At 42.2% G+C, this 19,408-nt stretch overlaps 1 protein-coding gene across 12 annotated transcripts in view; it reads right to left on the reverse strand.

Annotated features, from left to right (window-relative positions):
- Positions 1–19,408, reverse strand: part of DGKD (diacylglycerol kinase delta) — a 110,195-nt gene that overhangs the window by 55,463 nt on the left and 35,324 nt on the right. The window contains exon 1 of one of the 12 annotated variants that reach the window (XM_067740190.1): positions 4,301–4,321. The exons of the other annotated variants lie outside the window; for them this stretch is intronic. The gene's annotated coding sequence lies outside the window, so the exon portion shown is untranslated. Of the gene's footprint in view, positions 1–4,300; positions 4,322–19,408 lie in introns of those variants that run through there. 12 annotated transcript variants of the gene reach the window in all.

Raw genomic sequence — 19,408 nt, forward strand, 5'->3', positions numbered from 1 at the left:
TGTTTTATAAAGCCAGCTTACTCTAAGTGCCAAAACCTGACAAAAACAAAAAGATTACAGATCAGTATCTCTCACAGATAGAGATGCAAAAACCCCTAACAAAATAACAGCAAACTGAATCCAATAATAAGTAAAAGGATAATACATCATGAGGAAACAGGGTTTATCCCAGGAATGCGAGGTTGGTTTAACGTTGGAAAATCAGTCAATTTCATTTCTCCTTTTAACATAATAAAGGAGAAAATCCATATGATCACTTCAACAGATACCAGAAAAGCATCTGATGAAATTCAACACCCATTCATAACAAATATTCTCAACAAACAGGAAAATCCTCAAAGTGATAGAGGCTACCTAAAAAAGCCTACAGCTAACATCATACTTAACAGTGAAGAGCTTAACTGTTTCCTGTTAAGACTCAAAGAAATGAAAGGATTTCTGCTTTCACTCCTTCTATTCAACATTGCACTGGCAGTCCAAGCTTTTGCAATGAGACAAGAAAAAGAAATATAAGGCATTTGGGTCAGAAGGACATAAAGCTGTCCCTACTTTGCAGATGATATGACTGCTTACATAGAAATTTCTGGGGAATCTACAACAACTACTAGAACTATGAAGTTATTTTCCAAGACCACAAAAGCCATTGTTTGCAGCAAACAATTGGAAAATATTTCTATTTAATTTATTTAATAGGCACAAAAAACAAACTACACAGAAATTAATCTAAGAAAAGACATTAAAGATATCTGAAAGGGCTTCCCTGCTGGTGCAGTGGTTGAGAGTCCGCCTGCCGATGCAGGGGACACGGGTTCGCACCCCGGTCCGGGAAGATCCCACATGCTGCGGAGTGGCTGGGCCCGTGAGCCATGGCCACCGAGCCTTCTCGTCCGGAGCCTGTGCTCCGCAATGAGAGAGGCCACAACAGTGAGAGGCCCACGTACCACAAAAAAAAAAAAAAAAAGATATCTGAAAACTACAAAACTACTACTGAAAACTACAAAACTTTGCTGGGAGAAATTAAAGAAGATCTAAATAAATACAGAGATATATCATGTTCATGGGAAAACCCAATGTTATTTATACATCAATTCCCTCCAAACTGATTTATAGATTCAATGCAACCTCAGTCAAGATTCCAGCAGGCCCTTTTTAAATAGGAACTGACCAATTAATTTTTATTTACATAAAAATGCGAAGGGTTTTGAATAACCAAAGCAATTTTAAGAAAGAAAAACAGAGTTAAGAGAGCTTGAGTCTGATTTCAACACTTACTGTAAAGTAACAGTAATCAAGAAAGTATGGAGTTAGGATAGGGGCAGACATAGATCAACGGAACAGAATAGAAAGCCTGGAAATAGATTTACAAATATATGGTCAACTGACTTGTGACAAAGGTGTCAAAGTAATTCAATGTGGAAAGGAAAGTCTCTTCAACAAATGCTGCTGGAACAACTGAACATCCATATGGGGGAAAAAAAATGAACATCACTCTTATCTCACATTATACATAAAATTTAACCATAATCCTAACTGTAAAACCTAAAACTGCAAAACTTCTAGAAGAAAAATCTTTGCAATGCTGAGGTAGAAAGGGTTTCTTGGATAGAACACAAATTTCACCAAAGACTCCATTCTTCTACAAATGCCATTAAGAAAAAGGCAAGCCAGAACAAGAAAAACATTCATAACACATATATCACAGACCAATATCCAGAATATATAAAGAGCTCTTACAACTCAATAATAAGACAAACAAGTCAGTACAAAAATGGACAGATGATTCTACCATATGCTTCACAGAAGAAGACATACAAATAGTCTATAAGTACATGAATAGATGCTGACATCATTTGTCATCGGGGAATGGAAATTAAAACCACAATGAGACACTACTATATATCTATTAGGACATGTAAAATAAAAAGATAATATAAAAAGACTGACCACACCAAGTACTGGTGAGGATGTGGAAAACTGGAACTTTCATGCACTATTGGTGAGAATGTAAACTTCCAAGCACTCTGCAAAACAGCTGAACAGTTTCTTGAAAAGTTAAACATAGCGCCTACTATATGACCCAGCAATTCTGCTAGTAAGTTTTTACCCAAGGGAAATGAAAACATATGTCCACACAAAGACGTGTATACGAATGTTCGTGGCAGCTTTGTCTGCATTAGCTCCAAACTGGGAACTCCTTGAATGGCCGCCACAGGTAAATGGATCAACAAATTGGGGAAAAAAAACAAATTACTGATACACCCAAAATGGAAAACTTCAAAATCATTATGCTACGCCAAAGAAGCCAGACATAAAAAAAAAAAAAGGACACACTACCGTTATTCAATTTATACAGAATTCTAAAAAATGCAAACTAATCTACAAAGACAGAAAAGAGATCCTTGTTTGCCTGAGGAGGGATATGGAGAGAGAATGGATTACAAGGAAATTTTCAGGGGGATGGAAATGTTTGTTATTCTGACTGTGGCGACAGTTTCAACAGGTATGTGTGTGTGTGTGCGTGCACATGCGTGTGTGTGTGTGTGAGAGAGAAACTCATAAAGCTGTAACAGTGCAGTTCATTGTACAGCAATTAGGCCTCAAGTAAGCTATAAAAATATTTTTAATGCTAATATATCTTAGTGCACTAGAATATTCTTTAAATTACAGGGTTGAACCTTTCTCTAAATGACTAGATGACCAGAGGGTTTATCATCAAAGCCAGGAAATTTCTGCAAGTGGGTGCTAAAAATAATTGACAAGTGTTAACTCATCTACAACAGGGTGTGTAAACTGGCAGTGCCCAGGAAAGCCAGCACTTACAGCTTTGGGAACAACAAATACCTAATCTATTCCTTGGTGTGATTAGATACCTCTTGCATACAGCAAACCATAAAGTTCATTCCTCAGAAGACAGAGAGCCAAGCTGGCAACAGCCTCAAAGGTCAGCTATCCTGGACCCTTATTTCCCAGGTCAAGGAAGCAGCCCTGGTTTTCAGTGTCAGGGACAGGACAGACGCCAAGCCTCCTGCCTCAAGGTCAGTGTCCCTTCAGCCCCTCCAAGGATAAGGGGGGAGCCACCCCCACTCCTAACTATTTTCCAAATGTCTAATTACTCTGATTCACCATCGTTAGACCTTTGCAGACTGAGAACAATTAGGAAGCAGAGAAGACAGTGCCCTGACACTAACCGGCTTTTCTGGATGGAGGTGAGCCTGGGTGCACCCAGAGCGGCTGGGCGCAGGGGAGCTCCCGGCCTTACCTGAGCACCTCTGCACCTGGCTGAGTCTTGAGGTTTAGCTAAACATCCTGTAAGAACCAGTACAACAGCTCAGGATCACATGTTTCTTTTTGAGTCTACATTGCAAACTAAGTGCTTCAGCTGTGGAGGAGGAGGGATTATTAAGTCAAAAAACAGCACAGTCTCCCCACCAGCAAGCAGGGAATTATCTTAACTTGATAACAAGTTGTTTCAAGAAAATAAAAAGATCCCACCACTCTATGCACTCTGAAATACCAGATTATTCTGGAACAGAAAAGCAGGATTTTTTTTTAAAACGTAATACCCTACAGAGTGACACCATTTTCCTAACTTTCAAGGAAAAAACCAGAGAGGACACGGCTCAATCATATCCTTGGGACATTTACCAAGTATTTATGAAACCTGGACATTTATCTGAACATTTACCAAAGAACACTGGGTCAAGAATGGCTAAAATTGGGCTTCCCTGGTGGCGCAGTGTTTGAGAGTCCGCCTGCCGATGCAGGGGACATGGGTTCGTGCCCCGGTCTGGGAAGATCCCAAGTGCCACGGAGCAGCTGGGCCCGTGAGCCATGGCCGCTGAGCCTGCGCGTCCGGAGCCTGTGCTCCGCAACGGGAGAGGCCCGCGTACCGCACAAAAAAAAAAAAAAAAAAAAGAATGGCTAAAATTATTCATTTCCTGGACACCCCAAGAAAAACTGAATCAAATCTATGTTTCTCCACTGTTTCTTCTCTCAAAGAACTTTACAAAATTACTATAGTCAAACTACAGTCTCTCAACTGTCCTTTTTTGTTTCCTCTATCACTTGTAAACAAAGACAATCAGAAGCGTTAACAATTAACACACACATATATACACATGCATACACACCACACAACACATACACACACACCCCCCAACAGTATTGTGAAAATGGCTTCAATTTCATAAACGCAACCCCCTACTCAAAAATAACACACAGCCCTGACAAGTAACAGCGTCCTCCCGCACCCCAATTCTAAATATACTTAACAGACACCACAACTAGTTCCACCGCTCACCAGCCAGGCTGCCAGAAGACAGTGTTCTCTCTCTCTGCCTGCTTGGAACGACTGTAAGAACCAAATGCTAAGCCCTCACGTGGAGTACACGGCTCTTTGGACCATCTGTGTCACAGAGCAGGTGCTGCCTTCAGCAAAACCCCACACTTAGCAAACACACAGCCACCAATTTGGCTCAAAGCCTGCTTCTTCCCGCTTCTTGAAACTGAGAACACAGAGTGGATTATAAAGCATGGAATTCACTGGATTAACTTCCTCCTGCAGCTGCTCTCCTAGTCCTGCTCCACTGTCCAAGGGGTGTTTTAACAATCAGAGCATTTAATTCACTAAGCACCTACTACGTGCCAGGTGCTTGCCCCTCCCCTCCCCAGGTGTGAGATAGTACTGCCCCGACTTTTCCAATAGGAGAATGAAGCTACAGGTATAAGAAGCTGAGATCCCACAGCTGACGGCTGACACAGCCAGGACATGAGGTCAGGCTCTCCTGGAGCTCTGAGCTTGGGGAGGGACCAGGCGGTGTGCTCAGGCGGCAGGAGCCGCTATCCTAACATGGGGCTTCCCGTCTGGCACAGCTTCTATACAAGGACTTACGGGACAGCCTCAACCCACAAGTACAACCCTCCCCATCCCAGATCCAGGCCAGCAGTCACAGAAATTGGGAAGAGTTTTTTCCATGCAAGGAAATTTGCCAATTATATATATAGCTTTTCCTCTCTCTGAGCCAAAGTGACTGGTGTAGGGGTTTTGCCCAGGAAATATCTGAGCTCCAAACAAGCTGAAAAGGAAAACTGATGTTGAAATCTGGATAAAGGTCATGGTTGCTCACCAAAGGAGCGGCGCCTGACCACCCCACAGGCTGACATCTGCTGGAAACAGCTGAGAAACTCAGGTCCATGGTTTCACCTCATGCAGGCCTACAAAGGGACTCTCATTCATTGAACAAACTTGAATGCCAAATAGGTAAGATTTAAAACAACTAAAAATACTACATAAATCCATCATATATTGTAGCTTCGTTTTTATTTAGAGTTATCAGGCTATAACTAATAGAAACAGGAAACATAAAATATAAGGGAAAACCAAATGTGATTTATAATAAGCAAATTAAACAAAGATACCTTATATTTTTAATTACATTTGTGTTTCCTTTATATTTTATTTTTCCTCTTTTTATTAGTTATTTGCCTGATAATTCTTAAGGGCAATAATTCTTTCCTGATACCTACTCTTCAGTTGCAGATGCTATTTTTAACACTGCCAAGAAAATTAATCTCATCTGAAATCCTTTGGAATTTCTACAAATCAGAATAACTGCTAAGTGTTAGCAAGTTGACCCCTATTACTTTCCTACTAGTAGTGATAACTGGTAGTGGAGATAAAAACTAGGAAACATTCAGAGGGCACTTTTTTGCCAACCCAATGACCAATGAGATGGAGTCTAGTATTATCCCCATTTCACAGATGAGAAAACTCTTAGATGAAGTATCTTGCCCTAAGTCATAGAGCTAAAAAAAGAAGACCACCTTTATAATGTACCTCACAAAACTTCTGGATACCATAAAACATTTCAACAATAGTACTGGGAGGAAAGGAAGTAATAAATACAGACATGAAAAATCACTCCTCTCTATGTATGGCATGGTTATTCTGACATGGTCATTTCAGGGCAACCATCAGGATGATGCTATGAGCAAAGCCTGCTAGATCCCTATGCCAATGGCCATACGCTGTAGTCATCTGACTAACAGAAGTGCTAAGTCATTTTTGGGAAACCACACAAAATTTCAATATGGAATTTTGCAGAAAAGCCACCCTCTAAACATGTATATCCTAAATGTAATTCTCATTCAATTTCTACTGAAATTATACTGAAACTTGGAATGTCTTTTTTGTGCCATGGACCCCTTTTGGCAGTCTAGTGAAGCCTATGGACCCTCTCAGAATGTCTCTAAATGCAGAAAATGAAGTACCATTGCAATGAAAATCAGTTTTAATAAACTATAGTCAAACCCACTGACCCCTTGTGGGGAAGAAGGTCCATGAACCTAGATAAAAAAACCTCTGCCAGGCAACACCCTTTCTTTTCTCCTCCCTCTCCCCCATCTCCCAAAAGGAGATAAGGGGGACACTGGCACTCTAGCAGTCATCTTGAACCAGGAGAATCAAATTCTGGAGGGACCCAGATGACCCTGTAGAACTGCCATACTGATCAAGGACTGCCTACTTCTGTATAGAAAAATAAAACTTTACATGTTCACACCATTTTTATTTTGACAACTATTTTTTACAAGCAGATGTAGTGGGTTGAAAGATGGCCTGCAAAAAAATATACCTGTGTTCTAATCCCCAGAACCTGTGAATATGAGCTTATTTGGAAAAAGTTTTTGTAAACATAATTAAGGATCTTAGGATGCAATCATCCTGGATTATCTGGGTGGCCCTAAATCCAATGACAAGTGTCCTTATAAGAGACAAAAGAAAGGACACAGGGGAAGGAGGAGAAAGTCCTGCAAAGATGGAGGCAGAGATGGGGGTGATGCAGCCACAAGCCAAGGAGTGCCTGGAGCCACCAGAAGCTGGAAGAGGCATGGGATGGAATCTCCCCTAAGACCTCGGTTGGGAGTGCAGGCCTGCCAACACCTTGATTTCAGACTTCTGGCCTCCAGAAATGTGAGAGAATACATTTCTGTTGTTCTAAGCCATATGGTAATTTGTCATGGCAGCCCCAGGAAACTAATTTAGCAGCCAAACCTATTTCTAATATACACACCTTTATGATATTCTAAACATTAAATACTAAAAATTAAATGTAAACTCCCTTTCAGGTATGCAATGCTGTATATGGCATTATGCAGAAACAGCTCTCTAAACACGTATGTCCTAAATTTTTTTTTTTTTTTTTTGCGGTACGCGGGCCTCTCACTGTTGTGGCCTCTCCCGTTGCGGAGCACAGGCTCCGGACGTGCAGGCCCAGCGGCCATGGCTCATGGGCCCAGCCGCTCCGCAGCATGTGGGATCTTCCCGGACCGCAGCACGAACCCGTGTCCCCTGCATCGGCAGGCGGACTCTCAACCACTGCGCCACCAGGGAAGCCATATATCCTAAATTTAATTCTCATTCAGTGTATACTGAAAACTCTCTATTTTCAATCCCCATTATTTGACCAATCCATTTTCCTGAAATTTAAGAATAAACCGAGGGCCTGTCCTTGCCTCCACTCTATTCTTATATCATGCCACTAAGCGTTCGCTTCTTGGTTCCTGCCCTCTGCCCAAGCTTCTTCCGCCCCCTCCCAACCACTCCTCACCCCTCACGCCAGCGTGTTCTCGACTTCTCCACTGCCCTTCTCCAGGCTGCACTGCCTGCAGAGCAGATGTTCCAACTTTCTGCTCACGTTTCTTCCTCCACCAGCTCGGTCACTGACACCAGGGTCTCTTGAGCTGTCTGTCCACTTCCTCATCATGAAACCCAGCCCAGCCTCCTCCTTTCCTTTACTACAGGTACATGACACACTCACCAGAGATTCTGGGGGTATAGGATACGTTAAAGTTCCAGTTGTGACCCATCTAAAATAATGTGAAGTAAGCAGAAGCTGAAATTCAGAAGTCCTCATGCTCAGAAATGAAGCTGTAAACCAGAACCAAACCAGAATCACGCAGAGCTGAAGGAAGTTTTATCTTCTCAACCTCAAGTCAGGCGACAGAGGTGAGAAAGGCCCCACGACCGAGCAAAGGCCACCCTCAGGAAAACCTGCAGCCTCTCCTGAGCAAAGGAACCCAGCACGGGAGCTACTCTGCAGGGAGAGACCACACTCATTTTCCCAAATGTCCCTCCTGTGATCTAAGACGCTTGTGCTAGCATTATCTGCAACAGGAAAACTGAAAACATTCTAAGTCCCTAATACTGCAGGAGTAAATGAAGTTTAACTGATCAGCTATGACTCATCTACATGATGAAATACCCACAACTAGAGAGGTGGTCATTATAGAGGCTCACAATGTGGGAACATTTATACGATGAAATAATAAATAAAGCCAAAATATAAAACTATACATATGTTGATGTATATAAAACATATGCAAAACTTAATGTCTGCCTATGAAAAAGTCTTAAGGGAACATGAAAAAAGAAAACAGCTGCTGAGCTACTGCAGGATCTTCATTTTTTCCACTTTAAATTTCCTTTAAAATCATTATCACAATTCAAACACTTTAAGAACTACGTTAATAAGCTGTCTGCACACTGTTGGTCTGTTGGTCTGTCAGTGACTGGGAGCTCCTAGGTGCTATTCCTGGAACGCATCTGACGTGCGGGCTCACCCATGCCATCTCTGTAAGAGGCCTGTCCCCCAGGTCCCGCTCACACATCCCCTTCTCAGCAGAAGTTTCCACTCCCCGGGCCGACTGAGACACTTCTTTCTCCTCTCTCTCACGGCCTTTTGCACCTTCCTCTGCATTACACCTGTCACAGGGTCCAATCATGATTTCTGTTCACGTCTAACAGCCCGTAAGAAGTCTCTAGGTACAGGGAACGCATCTTCCACCTCCGTCCACCCCCAGACACCTAACGGAGCTTGCCACAGCAGGTACTTCTTTCCCTTTGAAAGAAGGGAAGATGAGTCTTTCTAAAACATGCATCTTTTCCAACTGATCTCTACATGATTTCAGAAATAAGGTTGCCAGGGTAAAGTCTTACTTGTCAAATTATTCCTATATTCTCCAGCGGTAAGCAAGAAGCTTTCAAGCTGTCAAACCTGGAAATGCACACAGAGCAAAGGTGCCAGCCCCTGCCGAAGCTACTCACCAGAATCCAGAAGCACACAGCTCCAGGGAGCTCCTAGGTCCTGCTCACTCCCAGTAACAAAAAGGGGCCCGGCCCACAGGACCACCTACAATAATGGACGTCTGTTCCACTGGGCTTCACAAAGGAGCAACAATTCTCTGAACAGCAAGTGGCAGCAGAACCGACTTCCTGGCTCCCGCTCGCTCGCACAGCTGGCACGTGCCCTGTGCTGGGACGGCAAGCTGTGAAAGAGAACCCCTGACCTCAAATCAAGACGCAGAAGGTGAGACCACGTGCCCAGATTACTAAGGAGGCTGCACTCAGCACTGCAGAAGTGTGGGTCCCAAATGTGGCTGCACCTCGAAATCGAGGAGAGCTTTGAAAAATCACCCATTTGCAAATCAGCAGCAGAATCTCTGGGGATGGTGCCAGGAACCCTTTTTTTAAGTTCTAAAGGGTGATCAGGCATAGCCAAGGCTGGGAGCCACCGCCCTGAGGGAGAAGGCGGCAGAGGGTTCGTTCCCTTCTGACCACAGCATAAATAGGAAGGTCTTAGGGAACAGGGTGTTTTCACCCTACCTTTGAGGAACGGACCAGGTTGACAGGGAGAGTTTGTGGAGAGGGCCTCAGACCGAGGGGCCCCGCAGAGACCACGGCCAGCAGGCGACCGTGCACAGGGCATTTGTTCCCTGCAAAAAGAGCAGGCTGGACTGGAGCAGGTCCGTGTCGGGGAGAGGCTGGGAGGGTCAGAGAGCGCCAGATCCCCTGGATGGCATTAGATAAGAAACGAGGAGGCACTGGAGGACTTACAGTACTTTTAAAAATGGGCAGAAGATGCCTCTTTTTAATGGTTTTATATTCAGGTATATTCCAGTAAAACTCGTCTTTCCTCTTCAAGGTCCAACTCCACTGCAGCTGCTCCTATGGCCCGGGTAGGAGTGAACAGACTGCTCCAGGCCAGTGAAATCTGGAGTGATCGCAGGACGATCCATTTAAGAAACACAAGTATACCAAACCAAAGAAAACTTTCTAATTAAGACCAATGACACAGTAAATTAATTTGGTCCATTGCTTTCCATCATTAACTCATCGAATACTCACTTGTTATAGTAAGTGCCTATAATCGTATTGTCATTAATAGCAACCACTTTCATCATGCCTACATTACATTAATTCATTTAACCCTTCCAACAGCCCACAAGCAGGTACTATTATTATCCCTACTCCTCAGACGAGGAAACTGAGGCTCAGAGCCGTGTGATTTGCCCAAGGTCACTCAGCCGGTGAGAGGCCAAGCTGAGACTCACGCCCTGGCTTCCCAGTCCTTGCCTGTGCACCCTGCTTCTGTGCAAGGCCCTGTGCGGGCACTTTCAGAGATAAAGAAAGAACCATAACCCAGCCCTGCTGTCTAGGCTCTTACACCTGAGTGAGGAAACACAGATCCTGACAGATTCAAAGACAGAGTCCCTGACTCCTCTGGGAAACCCGAAATTTGGAAATTCCACATAGCACGTAACTTCCCCCATAAATGAAGCAAAATGTAACTGACCATGTCACAGCAAACACACAGGTGGAACCCTCAGGCTCCTTGCTTCCTTCTCCACAGCGCTGGGCCTGGCTCTCCCCTGAGGGCAGCCTCCGTCCCTGCCCAACTCTGACCGTGTGGGGGCCCAGAGCCCCACCCAGGGGGGTCACGAGCTCCCACCAGCCCCAGGATTCAGAGGTGTTGCCTCGGCCAAACCAGCGAGCCGCGCGTGGTGCTGGTGTGGCCGCAGGTGCCCGGGGCGTCCCTGACTGAGGTGAGGGGCTTGGGGAAACATACTATCCTCTCCGAGAGGCAACGCAGGCTGGGAGTCTGTGAGCCCGGCACGCTCCAGGCTCCTTGCCCTCGCGGGGACACGGCCAGGGCTCGGCGCTCAACCTGTTCCCCAGCGTCCATCAGGAACACACGTGTCCACCTCAGATGACGCATCCCTTTATCCTACTCGTTGTGAATATCTTCACTAAATTGAATTTGGCTCTGATTCTGCCTCCCTCAAAAGGGACAGAGCCTCTGACACCAGCCACCATGAAGTCAGTGTCTGGGGTGAAATTTCTAAAAATGGAAGCGGCCAGCAACACACCCTGGTAAAGGGAGAAAGTACAGAGCTGCCAGAGGCTTGCCCTGTGCAATGTAACCGTGATATGTGCAGAGCTGCTTTCTAGGAAGCATCTAGAAGCATCTCTCATTGATTGCTCAATACCCGTTTTTCTTCAGTGCTGTTCCTGAATCACGCAGAACAAAGAGCAGCGCTGCTAACAAAGAGAACAGTGTTTAACCAAACTGCCTGCAAGGCCCTGTCCCCGCTCCACCTCCCTCACCTGCCACAGAAAAGGCCACCTGTCCAACCTCCTCACACCCATTCTGGCCACCTCTTCCCGGCAGATCTATTCTCCAGCAACTGCCATAATAAAAACCCACAGGCTTTAAAAAACTTCCCAATACATATGGCAAAAAGGTCCAAACTCCCCACAGCCTGTAAAGCACTTCCCCTCTGCCCTCTGCCCATCTCGCCACCCTAACACATGCTCCACTCCCTCTGACAGGAACCACTTCAACCCCAGACACCTGGTATTGCTGGCCACAGCCCCCCTCAGCCTCAGGTCTCTGCACGTCTCTCCCGGCCGCGTCGCAGCCACAGGAAGGCCTGCCCTGACACCCGCTCGCCGCTACAGCCAAGCTACTTCCTTCTTGGCCTGCTGCTCCTAACTGCTCAGTACCTGCCACTCACACAGGACTGTTCACTACATGAAGGGAGCTCTTTTACTGCTATCCAGCACCTGTCCACTGAAAGTGCTCTACTGAGTGAAATCAGTGAGAGGAACAGGGCCAAAATCATCCTGGAACTAGTGATCAAGTCACTCTTCAACATATAATTATGAGCACCTACTGTGTGCTGGCACTTGGGTAAAGCAGTGAGCAAAACAGACAAAAATCCTTGCTCTCACGCAGCATGTTACAGCATTTAACAAAGTAAACAAAACTGCATGGACTCGGAGCAGCGACCCTCAAGGGAGGGATGTCGGGGGGGGGGGGGGGGGTGTATGAGAACAGAGCTCTGCTGTGCCCCACTGCTTTCATTTGTTTTTGCTGCGTTCTGAAACTTCAAATAACTTTAAAGGAGTGTGATGACATTTCATCAAATATTTATCAAAATAGAATACAGGTTTAAAATGATGGAACACTGACTTGAAGAAATAAGTAAACGAAAGCACTCAACTCTAATGGCCCTACAATTCCTGGGCTGCTGTGGGAAGATTATAAAAGAATAGCTATAGCTCTAGGCTATAGCTCTAGGCTGCTGTAGGAAGGTTATAAAAGAAGCCATCATAGGACTTGAATACAACTAAAATCACTAAAGACAGCTCAAAGATGACTAGAACAGGGAGGGGGAATGTCCAGAGTCAGTGAAGACATTTGGATACCCGAGAGGAAATGCACGCGCTCAAAGGACAATCTTTCCCTAAGGCAGGAAGATGACAATGTTAAACAGAAAACATTTAAAAAATATTTTCTCTATCAAACGAGAATAAGCCAAGATAAAAACAAAGTAAATTAATTGGTAGAAGCAATACTTGAAGAGATAATAACCAAGACTTTCCCCAAACTGACAACAGAAGGGACATATAGCTGCAGATTTCAGAAGTGTTAGGAACACTAAGCAAGATGAACACAAAGAACCATGACTGGAAAAATCACAGTAAAACAGCACAATGCCAAAGGAAAAGAAAAATCTTAAAAGTAGTCAGACGGGGTGGGGGCGGGGGGGGGGGGCAAGGTATATTATCATCCAAGGAACAACAATAGGACTGACAAGTTACTTTTAACAAAAATAATGGAAGCTACAATACAATGGAATGACATTTTTAGATTGCTGAAAGAAAATGACTGCCATGCTAGAACTGTATAACAAGCAAGAATAACCTTCAAAAAGATGAAATAAAACAAAAGTAGAGGGCTTCCCTGGTGGCGCAGTGGTTGAGAGTCCGCCTGCCGATGCAGGAGACACGGGTTCGTGCCCCGGTCCGGAAAGATCCCACATGCCACGGAGCGGCTGGGCCCGTGAGCCATGGCCGCTGAGCCTGCGCGACCGGAGCCTGTGCTCCGCAACAGGAGAGGCCACAACAGTGAGAGGCCTGTGTACCGCAAAAAATAAATAAATAAAAATAAAACAAAAGTAGGAACCAACACTAAAGAAATTAAAGAGAATTTTTCACAGAAAGAATATTACCCCATAGATCACAGAAATACAGAAAGAAATGAAGGGCAACAGAAAAGGCAAATATTCACTAGAAATCTAAATGACTGTCAACTGTATAATAATGTCTTATGAGGTTTCAAATATATGTAAAATTAAAGTAAATAACAAACCAGCACAAAGGCAAGAGGTGACTACAGAGAGGTTTCCTTTTTTTTTTTTAATTTATTTATTTTATTTATTTATTTTTGGCTGTGTTGGGTCTTCGTTGCTACGTGTGGGCTTTCTCTAGTTGCAGTGAGCAGGGTCTACTCTTCGTTGTGGGGCGCGGGCTTCTCATTGCAGTGGCTCCTCTTGTTGCGGAGCACGGGCTTCAGTAGTTGTGGCACACAGGCTCAGTAGTTGTGGCTCGCGGACTCTAGAGTGCAGGCTCAGTAGCTGTGGCGCACAGACTTAGTTGCTCCACGGCATGTGGGATCTTCCCAGACCAGGGACTGAATGAACCCGTGTCCCCTGCATTGGCAGGCGGATTCTTAACCACTGCGCCACTAGGGAAGTCCTGAGAGGTTTCCTTCTTAAGTACCAGAAATTAATTGAAATTTCAATTATAATTTCAATAGCAATGAAGAGCATAGAGAGTTTAAATGCTCTAAGATCCCTGTAGTACTAATCTGTAGTAGAAGCACTAATCTGTAGTAGAAGTTAATAAGTCAAGGATATATTTTGCAATCTATAAAATATCCACTAAAATAATGTATATGAAACAAGCTAAAAGAGAGGAGAAAATGAAATAATTCATCTATTTTAAAAAGAAAGATGTGAAAAAATATAAAATGTGAGACTAAGAGAAAACAAGTAATAATGTATTGGATTTGTACCCAAATACAAGAGAATCTAAAACTAAGTACAGATTAAACATAATCTAGTTAAAGGCACCATCCAATTAAACAGTCCAATAGACAGTTTAATAAAACCACACAACTTTATGCTGCTTACAAGAGACACATCTTAAATATAAACAAAAAGGTTTAAGGTAAAAGGATGGAAAATTATATACCACTACTTACAATACAATTACTAACCAAAATAAAGCTACTGTAGCTAGAGTAACATCAAAGTAAACTTTAAGGCAAAAAACATTAAGAGAAATAAAAGGTTATTTCATAATAAAAGGGTCAATCTAGTAAGAATATAAAATAATTCTAAATCTGTATGCATTTAATAATAAGCCTTCAAATATATAAAGCAAAAATTAACAGAATGAAAACAAAAAACAGGTAAGTCCACAATCACAGTAGGAGACTTTAATAAATCTCACTCAATAACTAATAGGACAAACAGAAAAACTAGTCAGAAGGTTATAAAAGATTTGAGAAAAATGATTAAACTTTTGTCCTAATCAACTTACAAGAACTAATGAATCCAAGTTCTGTTCAAATGCACATGGAACATTTATGAAAAGTGACCACTTACTGGGTCATAAAGTCTCAACAACTTTAAAGGACTGAAATCATTCCGAGTATGTTCTCTGATCACAGTAAAGACTAGAAAAATCGGACTTCCCTGGCAGCACAGTGGTTAAGAATCCGCCTGCCAATGCAGGGGACGCGGGTTCGAGCCCTGGTCCGGGATGTTCCCACGTGCCGCGGAACAACTAAGCCCATGTGCCACAACTACTGAGCCTGCGCTCTAGAGCCCGTGAGCCACAACTACTGAGCCCGCATGCCACAACTACTGAGCCCACGTGCCACAACTACTGAAGCCCGCATGCCTAGAGCCCGTGCTCCGTAACAAGAGAAACCACCGCTGTGAGAAGCCCACACACTGCAACAAAGGGTAGTGCTCGCCACAACTAGAGAAAAGCCCACGTGCAACGAAGACCCAATGCAGCAAAAAAAAAAAAAAAAGACTAGAAAAATCACCCAAATGCCATGAAATTAGGAAACACACAGATCAGAAAACAGACACAAAAGAATATACACAGAAGAATATGAGCTCATTTACATCAAATATCTAAAACAGCCAACACGAATCTACAGTATTAGAAGTTAGGGTGGTGGTTACATGTGGCCGGGGGTCGGAGAGGGGGAACAACTGGGCAATACCGCAAGGGGAGCGTCCCAGGGCCTAGACATGTTCTACAGCTTGATCTGGGTGACGGTTACACATCAAGCTCTGTACATACATCTGTGCACTTTTCAGTTTGGAAGTCATAGTTCGATTTTTTTAATTATTTAGAATATAAAAACTTTCAGTAAAGCAGAAATGCTGCTTTGCTTTGACAAACTCCTTTGAAGAGTCATGGTAGTTAAAATATACGTTCAGAACAAATCTGTAAATTTTTTGATAAGGCTGAAAATAATTTTTAAATTATCCCATGAAAAGAAATATAAGGGGAAAATGAGAAGTATTTTAACCTGACAATTTTGGCCTATTATTAGTGTATGAAATCTAGTTTTTAAAAAAAAAAACAAAAAAAAAAGGATCACTGAAACAAGCATAGCCAATGGGGGCAAACTTACGTAGATAAATAGAATAAGAGAAAGGAGTAATTTTGAACCCCCAAAATACAGAGCTGACTATGCAAAAGCACATGAAAAATCAATTCATAAAGAAATTAATAAAAATGGCCAACAGACTGTGAGAAATGTTTGACATCACTTTGATAATCAACGAAATAAAACAAATTACCATTTTTATCAAAGCGGCAAAGATGTTCTAAAATTTTAACACATGGTATTTGTAAAAGGATAGAAAAAAACCACTTCATCAAGTCCTACTCATACAAGTTCTAAAGGCAAGTTGGCAATAATATACCAAAAGCCTTCTAGTTTTCATAGATTAATATAAACATGTTTAATTATCAAAAACCTATTTCATGTTATTTCAGAGGCTGGGACACGAAGCTGGCAAATCCCCTTTTCCTCTTCATGCTGCTGTTATGCTCTTTGACCTTGTAGACCCCACTTGAAGGTAAGAATGCAGAGGACTCTGTCTGCTCTACTCCCCATCTTCTGAAAGCTCCCACGGCCAAAGCTCCACCTCATCTAAAGGCACATCTGTGTCTTTAGCTGCATCCCACCTTCACTTTGTTCTTAAAGAACAGAAAACAAGCAGACCCGTCTCCAGTTACATAAGCCTCCTTCGTACCATTTCTTCCATCAAACCTGTATAAAAATCTCTCCTCTCCCCCAAATATTTCCTCCCATCTCCCTTGGAAGTCTCTTGTCCCTCAGATCCTTATTTCTTTATGATACAGTTCTTTGGCCATTTTAGGGAGAAATTAAAATGGAGTCTTTTCTAATGTGGAGCAAATTTACTCATTCTTTTCCAGTTACAAAAGGTTCCCACCTGTTGGCTGATTCATGATAACAGCAACTTTCACTGCCTTGTTCTTTGTATCAGGCATGCAATTTTAATAGAAGTTGTGGAATTTGGAAATTACTACCGGAATAGCTGGAAAACCAAATGAGATATCCCAGGAAATGTAGTAGTTTCTGAGCAAATGCATTCATTCATTCTGCACTCACTTCCCTGGACACATGGGCCAGGCACTGGCAAAGTCCAAGGCCAGGCCCTGCCTCCTAGGACCTGCATGCAGATTCCTGCAGTTTGCTGTATGGGAAGTGACAGGTTCAGAGTTCAGACAGTAAATACGGCAGGGTGTTAGAAATGGGAGAGTCCAAAACCTACGGACCCTCTGTGGAAGCATGCCTCAGGGAAGTGGGCACCGGTCAACTGGCTCCAAACACTCCCCATGTATCCCCAAATTCCAGACGCCATCACGGATTGCTCAGAAATGGTCTCCTTATCTTGGGATATTTCTGGGGAACCTCATTATTAATCTTTCTCTTGTCCTTTCAGCACATCCTCAGATGAAAAACCAGTTTTTACAGCACTAACAAAATCTAAAATAAATGTGAAAGAATCAGTGCCTCTGCCCCAAGAGCTGGGAAACCATCCATGACCGCCCCACAGGAACTGGCTCGACATCTGGAAGTCAACTATTTGGCACACATTTTCCCATAGAGACAGTATATAAATCAGGGTTCATTCTCAAATCAGACTGACAAAGCTCCATAATAACTCATGTAGTACCAAAGCACAGTGGCATACTATTTTTTATGGAGACATAATTCCCATACAATTCATCCTTTTACAGTATACAATTCAGTGGTTTTTAGCATATTCATAAAGTTGTGCAACCATCACCACTATCTAATGTTAGAACATTCTGCCACAAACCCCCAACTAAAATCCGGTACCCATTAGCACTCCTCCTTCCCACAGCCTCTGGCAACCACTAATCTACTGTCTCTACAGATTTGACTATTGTGCATTTCATATAAATGCGATCATAAAATATGTGGTCTTTTGTGTCTGGCTTTCATTCAGCATGTTTTCAAGGCCCATCCCAGTTGTAACACGTATCAGTACCTCATTTATTTTTCAAAAGCCTTTTAAAAGTTCACACTTTCTACCTCAAAAGGGATTCCATTTCTAAGAACTTAGGCTATGGAAATAATCAGAAATATACAAAAGTATCTGTGTGCAAGTGTACAGCACAGTGTTATTTTATACAAAAAAATGGACAACCTGACAATTTTGGCCTATTATTAGTGTATGAAATCTAGTTTTTAAAAAAAAAACAAAAAAAAGGATCACTGAAACAAGCATAGCCAATGGGGGCAAACTTACGTAGATAAATAGAATAAGAGAAAGGAGTAATTTTGAACCCCCAAAATACAGAGCTGACTATGCAAAAGCACATGAAAAATCAATTCATAAAGAAATTAATACAAATGGCCAACAGACTGTGAGAAATGTTTGACATCACTTTGATAATCAACGAAATAAAACAAATTACCATTTTTATCAAAGCGGCAAAGATGTTCTAAAATTTTAACACATGGTATTTGTAAAAGGATAGAAAAAAACCACTTCATCAAGTCCTACTCATACAAGTTCTAAAGGCAAGTTGGCAATAATATACCAAAAGCCTTCTAGTTTTCATAGATTAATATAAACATGTTTAATTATCAAAAACTGGTTAAATGTATAAATTTATATGATGGAATACTATGCAACACGAATAAACAAGATTTTGAAGGATATTATAAGAAAAAAGCTCATTGTTAACTGAAGAAAGAGGTTAAAAACTATACTTTATAAAACACATTTGGTGGGAACGACATAAATCAATATATATTATTAGGTATCTTTGGGTAGTAGGAATGTGGATGGTTTTAAATTTCCTATTTTATCTATACGCTTTAAAATTTTCTTTAATAACTTTATCAGAAATGTAATTTATCTTGACTAACATTTTTCTACTGCGAGAAAAAACAACTTTTGGAATGTTGGAATGTGAACAGAAATGCACTCAGTTAAATTCTGAGTCCCTAATGTCTTTTAATTATTTATATATATGAAAATAAAAATGAACTAATCAATAAGTTGTTTTAAAAAGTTATGAAAAGCAGACAGAAGACAATAAATACAAATGCATAAGGTGAATTAGGTAATAGAAAAATGGAATTGTTCAATAATCTAAGAACTGGATCTCTTAAAAGACAAAAATGATAGAGTTTAAGAAATATGACAAGGCAGTCTCCCAAGGCAATAGAAATAAAAGCAAAAATAAACAAATGGGACGTAATCAAACTTATAAGCTTTTTCACAGCAAAGGAAACCATAAGCAAAATGAGAAGACAACCTACTGACTGGAAGAAAATATTTGCAAATGATACAACTGATAAGGGCTTAATTTCCAAAATATACAAACAGCTCATACAACTCAATAACAAAAAAACAAGCAACCCAATCGAAAAATGGGCAGAAGACCTAAACAGACATTTCTCCAAAGAAGACATACAGGTGGCCAATAGGCACATGAAAAGATGCTCAACACCACTAATTACTAGAGAAATGCAAATCAAAACCACAATGAGGTACCACCACACACCGCTCAGAATGGCCATCATTAAAAAGTCTACAAATAACAAATGCTGGAGAGGGTGTGAAGAAAAGGGAACCCTCCTACACTGTTGGTGGGAATATAAATTGGTGCAGCCACTACGGAAAACAG

Source organism: Pseudorca crassidens, chromosome 6 (assembly GCF_039906515.1).
Source record: "Pseudorca crassidens isolate mPseCra1 chromosome 6, mPseCra1.hap1, whole genome shotgun sequence".
NCBI classification, from domain to species: Eukaryota; Metazoa; Chordata; class Mammalia; order Artiodactyla; family Delphinidae; genus Pseudorca; species Pseudorca crassidens.